Raw genomic sequence first — 9202 nt, forward strand, 5'->3', positions numbered from 1 at the left:
TGCAGATCTCTTCCTCTGGCATCTCTGAAACCGAACGTTGTTACAGCCCACGGGCCAGAAAAGGAGCGAGCAGCCTCCTCCGTTTGCATGCTGAGCAGGGCCCCAGCCCTCTCCTCCCCGCCCGGCTCTGAGTGGGGTCGATCTGCCTCTCGTCATGCCGAAGGGGGAGGGTCGACGGGCGGCCGGGTTTAGACCTTTCACCGCTGCCGTTGTCAAGCTCAATGCAAAATCATCCTGATTCCCCAAAGCCAAGTGAGGCCAAGTACAAACAAGCCCCGGCGTGTGAGCCTGCCAGAGCCCGCGGAGCAGGAACGGAGTCGTGGTGCCCAGAGGGGCTGGAGCTCGGCCGTCTTTTGAGCATGGCTTGCTCTGACTGGTTCGGCGCTGGGGGTGGTTGTGCACTAGGCAAATTGGCATGTTAATTCCTGGGCCTGGTCCCGTTTGCATTTCCCTTACACGTCCCCTCCGCATCTGTCTGCCTACCTGTCCACCCATCCCCATCCTGTCCGTCTGTCCATCCATCCACCCCCATCCATTCCCCCCGTCTGTCCGTCTGTCCATCCATCCACCCCCATCCATTCCCCCCATCTGTCTGTCTGTCCATCCATCCACCCCCATCCATTCCCCCCATCTGTCCGTCTGTCTGTCCGTTCACCCCATCTGTCCTTCTGTCCATCCATCCGCCCCATCTGTCCTTCTGTCCATCCATCCTTCCCCATCCTTCCCCATTCACTCCATCTGTCCATCCATCCATCCATCCATCCCCATCCTTCCCCATTTACTCCATCTGTCCATCCATCCATCCCCATCCATCCACCCCATCTGTCCGTCCATCTGTCCGTTCACCCCATCTGTCCTTCTGTCCATCCACCCACCCCATCTGTCCATCCACCCATTCCCATTCATCCATCCCCATTCACCCCATCCATCCACCCAACCCCATTCACCCCATCAATCCGTCTGTCCGTCCATCCATCCCCATTCACTCCATCCATTCATCCCTCTGTCCATCCATCCTCCCATCCCCATTCACCCCATCTGTCCGTCCATCCGTCCATTCACCCCGTCCATCCCCATGCACACTCTCTCTCTCTCTCTCTCTCTCTCTCTCTACCCGCATACTCCCCCTCTATCTGTGTCTCTATCGATCACAGGTTGAACCTCTCTGGTCTGACACGCTTGGGCCCTGACCGGTCCCAGAGGAGGGATTTTGCCGTACTAGGGGAGGTCATTGCTGCCCCCCCCTGCTACTGGCTCCTCAGCCCTGGACTGGTCACTGGCTTCACTGCCCTGCTGGTCCCCCCATCCCGCTCCCTGCTGTGCCGGGCAGCCCAGCTCCCAGTGCACAGCCCCTGCCACGTTGGGCAGCCCCGCTGGGTTGTACGTGGCAGCCCAGATGCAGCACGCCAGGCAGCCAGCCCTGCACCGGGACGCTCTGGTCCTGGAACAGCTGCTGTTGCCAGCGCAGGGAGCCCCGGTGAACAGAGGTTCAGCCTGCGCGGCTCACGAGTAACGGCAGACCCAAATGCCAGGCTGCTGACACCCAGCCGCCCGCTCGGCACTGGCAATGCAATGATGTCACTAAGTACCCGCCTCTAATTAGGGGCGCCATTAACGCGGGGCACAGGCTGACACCCCCGGGCCACGAGCTGGCTTTCCCAGCGAGGCGCCGGGTATTCCTCGGGAGACGGGAGCCGCTCTCAGCCAGACGGACCCGGACGTGGGAGGAGGGTGACAGGGCAGGAGCATGTCGACAGTGAACATCTTTAGAGCTGAGCGGGAGGCCGGGGCAGTCCGTGGAAACCCTCTGTTCACCGCACTTTGCCTCAGCCTGCCCAAGAACTGAATTCCTCCGTCTTCCTTTAGCAAGACGGGAGTTCCCAGCACCATCATGCCAGCCTGCCTTTCGTGTGCGAGCTCCAACGTCCATCGCGGGCCCAAGAGCCTAGAAAAGGGCAAGAAAACCATTAGAGGTTTGGAACGGGTCCCGTAGGAAGGGAGATTAAAAAGACGGGGACTTCTCAGCTTAGAAAAGAGGAGGCTAAGGGGGATAGGATAGTGGTCAGTAAAATCATGACGGGTGTGGAAAAAGGGAATAAGGAAAAGTGATTTACTTATTCCCACAATGTGAGAACTCAAGCCCACCCAATGAAATGAATAGGCAGCAGGTTTAAAACAAATCAAAGGAAGTTTTTCTTCACTCAGCGCACTGTCAACCTGTGGAACTCCTCGCCAGAGGATGTGGTGAAGGCTAAGACTTGAACAGGGTTCAGAAAAGAGCTAGATTGATTCGTGGAGGTTAGGTCCATCGATGAGTGGGAATGGTGTCTCTGTTTTTCTGGAAATGGGTGACAGGGGAGGGATCACTTAAGGATTCCCTGTTGTGTTCCCTCCCTCTGGGGCACCTGGCATTGGCTGCTGTGGGCAGACAGGACACTGAGCTAGATGGTTCTTTGGTCTCGCCACGTCTGACCGTTCTTATGTTCTTAACCCAGCACCGTCCCCCTGTTCTGTGCAATCCCTCTGGCTTTGGCAACCGCGTTGTTTTCCGACAGCGTTTGCTTGTCTCCAACTCCTTCCCTCCAGCCCTCGCTCCGGGCTGCTCCCTGGCAGCCGGCCAGGCTCTCCGGCGTAAGAACACCGGTCGGGTCTCAGTCCATAGGGAGCGGGGTGGGGGAGAATCGAGTCAACCCACCAGCAGTTCTGCAGCAAGTCGTTACGCAAGATCAGATGCCAGCGTGCGCAGCTGCCAGAGCCGGCCCCAACCTCCCTACGGTCTCAGGTCGCTTTGGTCCTTAGCAAACAGGTTCCACCAGGCCGGCGATAAATCCAGGGAAACGGCCCGTCTGGCTGCTGATAGCCCCGTGCAGGCTTGTCATTCTTTCCAGATGAGGTACGCAGCCCGCTCTGCAAACTCTCCGCATGAATCTAGCTAGCTCTTTTTTTAACCCTGTTAAAGTCCTAGTCCTCACCACATCCTCCAGCAAGGAGTTCCACAGGTTGACAGCGTGCTGCGTGAAGAAAAACGTCCTTTTGTTTGTTTTAAACCTGCTGCCTATTCATTTCATTGGGTGACCCCGAGTTCTTATATTGTGGGAACAAGTATAACATGTGGGAACATTTGCTGGCTGGGAGCACGCAGAGAACACCGCCTTCCGAGTGGGCTTGGAGTGGTTCCTGCTTCCATGTCTCCACAGCTTTGTTTGAAATTCTCTATCTTGGCTGCCTGCCAGCACGCTGGAGCCCTGGTTAAAGGTCTCCGTGTCTCCACAGGCGGTCTGGCCGGTTGTAGGTGGGTCAGACAACTGTCTTCCGTGCTGTTCTCTTGGCCTGGGCCGGGTGGGTGTCAGGAGCCGATTGAAGGCCGGATCATGTTTGATTTGGAGTGGGTGCTGTCTCGCTGGCTGGCTGATGAGGAAGCTGAATGGCACCCAATATGTGCAGTCTGACAGCTGGGAAAGCAAGCACCCAGCAGGCAGAAAAAGGCAGGGGAGCTGCGTTATTCAGGCCTGCAAGTAACGTACCAAACAGCGGCCAAGAGAACCGACGTGTCGGGACATCAGCGCAACGTGGGCTCCCCGATCTCAAGTGGCAAGGCGGAGAGCTGAGGCCGCCGGCTCCAATTCCGACTGCTCCCCACTGCAGAGGGGGCATGTCAGGGGGAGGATGGAGGGTCCCTAAGGGACCTTGTGCAGGCGAGACTCTAGCCTCAGGATGTACGTTTCCTGCGTCTGAACTGCTGCCCACACTTGGCACACAGAGTGTCAGAATTCATTCCAAACGGGAGAGAGAATCAGACAGAGAAGATCTTACTGCCGCTGTACGAATCCATGGTGCGCCCACATCTGGAATACTGCGTGCAGATGTGGACACCTCACTCCAAAAAGAGATCCTGGCATTGGGAAAAACTCAACAAAAATGATTCAGGGTTTGGAACAGCTGCCATTGGAGGAGAGACTAAAAGACGGGGACTTTTCAGCTTAGAAAAGAGGAGACTAAGGGGGGATAGGGTAGAGGTCTATAAAATCGTGACGGATGTGGAGAAAGCGAATGAGGAAAAGTTGTTTGCTTGTTCCCATAACTCTAGTACGAGGAGGCCACCAAATGAAACTAATAGGAACAAGTTTCAAACAAACCAAAGGAAGTTTTTCCTTGCTCAGAGCACCGTCAACCTGTGGAACTCCTTGCCAGAGGATGTGGTGAAGACCAGGACTTTAACAGGGTGGAAGAAAAAGCTAGATAGATTCCTGGAGGTGAGGTCCATCAATGGCTATTAGGATGGGTAGGAATGGTGTCTCTAGGCGTCATTTGTTTGTCAGAGGATGGGAGTGGGTGATGGAATGGATCACTTGTTGATTTCCTGCTCTGTTCACTCCCTCTGGGACATCTGGTATAGGATACTGGGCTGGATGGACCTTTGGTCTGACCCAGCATGGCTGCTCATGTTCTTCTGCCAGCCCTGTGCAAAGGGGTGACTTTCACCCCCGTTTGCCTGCCCAATTGATACGTGCCGTGGCTCTGACCACTCGGGAAATGCCACGTGCCGTTCAGGCCCCCGAATCGGTTGCGCGTTGTCCTCTGTGGCCTACAGCCCAAAAGGGCTGGGCTTGAAATGAGATTTAGGAAAATCAAGGGGAGGAAGCAACTATCTGTTTCCTTTCACAAAGCAAGGGAAACTGTCTAGCCCAGCGCAGGAAATCCTTCTAATCCGCCTGGAAAATCACTGGGCCTTTTGTTTGGCAATTTTTTACATGTCGGCTCTACCCTGCAGCCTCCACGGAGAGCTATCAAACAAAGAGTTATCTCAGGAGCAAAACTGGGAGGCCGGGCCCCTCCTGCAGCAGCCGTTGCGGTGCGCACAAGAGCGGGCGGAACAAACGTCTCCTTCAGGGCTCTGGGCAGCACCAGAGCTGGCGGCTGAAGAGAGCCCAGGATAAACGCTCTGAAAGTATTGCCAAAGCCGCTGTGAGCATGTTCACACCTGGCCCCTGTTACCTGAATCTGGAATGTATTTCGCCGCACAGCCCTCCTGTGAGGCCAGGAACTCCTATGGCCCCATTTGACAGATTGGAAACTGAGGCACGGAGAGGCAAAGTGACTTGCCCAAGGGCATCTGGACGGGTTGTGACAGAGGAACTGAACTCCGGTTTCCTGCATGCCTGGCCACGCTTCTTCTCCAGAGTGATAGCCCCATTGCTCCTACCAACCCCTCTCGCCAGCTCCCCACCCGCCTCGCAATGCTCTTTGGCTCAAGCGTTTACACACGCTAGATGTTCCCCCGGCACACAGCATGCTGGGACTCTGAAATATGAAGCTGTGGGCCGATTCGGCGGCTGTGGTCTGTCCTAGCCCTCCTGCCCCGGCTTCTCGGAGTCAGGCTGACGGCTGGGGTAGCCGCCATTTTGTGTTCCGTCCAGACGCAGCCTGTTACCAAGGAGACGCACACTCTGTGCTCTCACACGGAGACTTTGCCTCAGTTCCCTCTCGCTTGGCTGTTTTCCTTTGCTCGGAAGTGAAATTCATTTCGGGTGACACTCACCCCACCCAGACAGCCCCTTTCCGCATACCCCCGGCAAATCCTCTTAAATCCTCAATGTAGGGTCATTGGGTGGACTATGACACATGGCTCCCATGCAGCCTCTCTGTCTGGTCTGGGCTAGGCCTCACCCTTAGTCCAGCTTCCTAGAAGCATGTTGAAAATCGCATGCTGGCCCTTTAGACCAGGCACAAAGGGCTCTAGCAGGCCAGTATCCCAAGAAAAATTCCCTCTAGTGCAGCGACCATGAAAGACTGCCACAAAGCTAACTTCAGGGACCCCCCTGCAAGGCCTGGCGAGGGGGTGAGCCTGGAAACTCTCTGGGGGGTGGGTATCATAGGCCCAGGAGGCTAAGTCTCCCCAAACAGACAGAGGTGACCAATGGTCGCTATAATCGTCTCCATCCATGTGCAGAATAAATTTTGTTCCGTGCACCGAGGCATGTGCAGATGTGCACCACTGGTAGAAACACAGGCTGCCGGCGGTGGGCACTCTGCTAATCCATTGGGTGGCACCTGAGCCTCTCCTGCAGCCACCCAAGTGCTCAGTTTATAGGGAACACCGTGACCCTGCCCACACTGCACCCTGAGGCCTGGCTCTTGCGTCCCGCTCTATCCCCGTAGCTCTGCCCACGCCCCCTCACTCAGCAACTTGGGACTTAGAGTGGGTGGAGCCGGCTGACAGGCGGGCTCCGGCCAATCAGGGTGGGTGGAGTGGGCTGACTGGCAGGCCTAGTGGTTTGGGTTGGCCCGTGGGCCGGGACTCAGCAGGCTGGCTGAAATGGGGCTCCTCCAACCGCAGCCGGGGTCGGGAGGAGCAGAAGGAGTGGGGGAGGGAAGGGGTCACAGGGGGAAGGGGCTCACACGCCGCCCATGGGGCCGCCCCACAGAGGACAGCTTCACTAGGGGCTGTAGAGCTCCTGGCTCTGAGGGCGCCGTTTCGGTGCCGGGGCCACGCTCCGCTCTGCGCCCGGTCGGATGGCATCTCAGGGCAGACGTGTCCCTGTGCCTGGGGCCCAAATCCGGACCTAGTGCCCAGCGAGCAAGGAGCCGGAGGAACCGGCAGGGCTAGACCAGCTCCAGGGGGTCTGTGCGTTGGGGGTGGGGCGAGGCGTGTAAACCCACGGGGGGACGGGACAGCAAACTCCGGTTTTCAGCCGGAGCTTTGTTTAGTCTGGTGAACTCAACCCTGTGGTTAGGTGGTTCTTGCTGACGGAGACGATCTCATGTCCAGCTCCAGGGCAGCCTCCTCTGGCCTCATGCATGCTCTGTCTTCACCCTAGCATCCCCCCCTGCACCCCGTTTCTTCTTAAAGGGGCAGCTCCCATTTCTCTTACCGCATTTATACCCCTGTTAACCAAAATAGATGGCAGAGAAGCAACACCTATTCTGACTGACGCTACAGCCCCTTTCGGAAAGATCGACTCCAGGCTGCTCCCGACAGCCGCAGCCTCGTTTCTCTGGGTCCTGCTGTGTCTTGAAACGGTGACTCATTTATCAACAGGATGTGGCTGTGGCCGTTTTCCCTCCTCTGGTCTGTCTCTGTCAGCGCACGCCAGGCCAGCTTGTTGTTTCATTTCAGGCTGGATTCAGCGAGTAGCCGCGGACGGGGGTCTCCGTGATGCCGGTGGAAATCTGCAGGAAGGCCGCTGTAATGGAGGGGCTTGAAGCGGGAAGGGCCGACAGCCGCCGCAGGCCAGGCAGCCCGTGATTTTGGACGTGACCGGCAGTCGTGGGGCCATTTTGGGACTGAGCAACGCCAGGGCGGCGCGAGGACCCAGCGGGTGTAAGCGCCTAAGGGCGGGGACGTTGCCGTAGCTCGTCAGGTATTTTTACCACCCCGATGCACGGCAGGCCCAGGACGGCAAGGTGCGTGGTGCCTCCCACAGAGCTCCCTCAAAGTCAAACCTGGGTGAGGCTGGACAATTCCAGGGGCAGGCTTGTGGCCTGGGATGTGCAGCGCCATGAGGTGCCCTTGCAGGAAGACTGGAGAACATAAGAACTTCAGAACCGCCACACTGGGTGAGACCAAAGGTCCATCTAGTGCAGCGTATTGTCTGCCGACCGTGACCAATGCCACATGCCCCAGAGGGAATGAACAGAACAGGGAACCATCAAGTGATCCAGCTCCTGTCGCCCATCCGCATCATCTGACAGAAGCTAGGGACACTATTCCTACCCATCCTTGTTAATACGTATTGATGGGCTGAGCCACCATCAATCTAACTGTTCAAGTCCCGGTCTTCACAACATCCTTCGGCAAGGAGTTCCGCAGGTTGACTATGTGTTCTATAAAGAAAGATTTCCTTTCGTTGGTTTTAAAGCTGCTACCCATGAAAAGACTCTAACTGTGCCTTTAGACCAGTCCTGGAATTACAGTCGTTAGCAGCTTAGGAGGTGGAACTGAAGTTAGCAGTGAACACAAGTTAGTTGTGAACTTGGGCAACTCAAGCCGCAGCTCAGGGCCTCAGTTTCCCTGCCTCAATTGGGTTTTAGATTAGTTCTCCTCCTCCTCCTCCTCCTCAGGAACTTTAACAGAATGATTGTGAGCTAATTAGTCCCACGCTCCTGCCGTTTATTGCCCTTACAACACGTCCCCACTGAGTTCGGTCGGATTCATCTGAAATCCGAGGGGTCTCCTTCCCGTTCTCATTCACACCCCTTTTGCACCTCTGACAGGGGCAAGGGGTCTGGGCCCAATGAGAATCTGACCCTTTGGCAGAAGAGAAATCACAGCAGAGATTCACAGCTGTCTGCCCTCACATCATGGGGTCCTTGGAAACCCAGCTGCACAGCATGAGGGAGCTGGGCGTGTGGGTTTCCAGCCCCCTCCTGTCAATTCCTCTTGTTAGTATCCCAGGGTTTGCACCTCCGCAGCTCCCCCTCCTCCCCTCCGCAGCTGGTTTCACTGAAACAAGACTCATCACGTCTGGCCAGGATCCCTTCTCAAGATTTTAAAACATACGTCATAAAAGCCCCAAGGAGATTTCCCTTCCAGCCAGCTCATCGTCCGCAGCGAGAACATGCCAGCCTGAGAAAGTTACATGGCGTTAACGCTCTGAAATCTCCGTGTTCCCGCACCCAGGAGATTTATTCTGAATTCGCATCGGGGTAGCACCCGGGAGCCACAATCTGTGACCTGAGCCCTGCCGCGCTTGGAGCTGTACAAACACGCTCTCCAACTGGCACTGCCCCGTTGGCAGCCGGCGCTGGCTCCGAATCAAGCTGCCCGCAGGCCGAACAGCAAGAGCCGTGACTGTAGGAGGGAAACAGACCGGCATTCTGCGTAGACCATCATCATCCCCTAGCAGAGCCAGGGAAACTGAGGCACGCCGTGACTTGCCCCAGCTCCCCGAGCCAGGCCACAACCGAGCTAGGCTAAGGACCCTGCTCTGTTAACGCCTAGTCCTACCACCTAACCGTGGTACAGCCGCTGCTGCAGGGAGCATCCCTGCTCTGAGACCACAGCTGTGTTCTGGGTAGCCCTGGGTTTGACAACCAATATGAATTCCTGGCTGGTGTTACATGACAGAGACAGCTGGAGGCGGGGGTTGTCCCGCAGAAATCTGAGCCCTAAGTCTGTGGGGGGGAATAAAAGGGGGGCAAGGGGAACCTACTATATTCTCCTTGACATCACCAATGGACTCTCTTCTGTCTAGATCTCGGT

Source organism: Pelodiscus sinensis, chromosome 1 (genome assembly GCF_049634645.1).
Source record: "Pelodiscus sinensis isolate JC-2024 chromosome 1, ASM4963464v1, whole genome shotgun sequence".
Classification (NCBI taxonomy): domain Eukaryota; kingdom Metazoa; phylum Chordata; order Testudines; family Trionychidae; genus Pelodiscus; species Pelodiscus sinensis.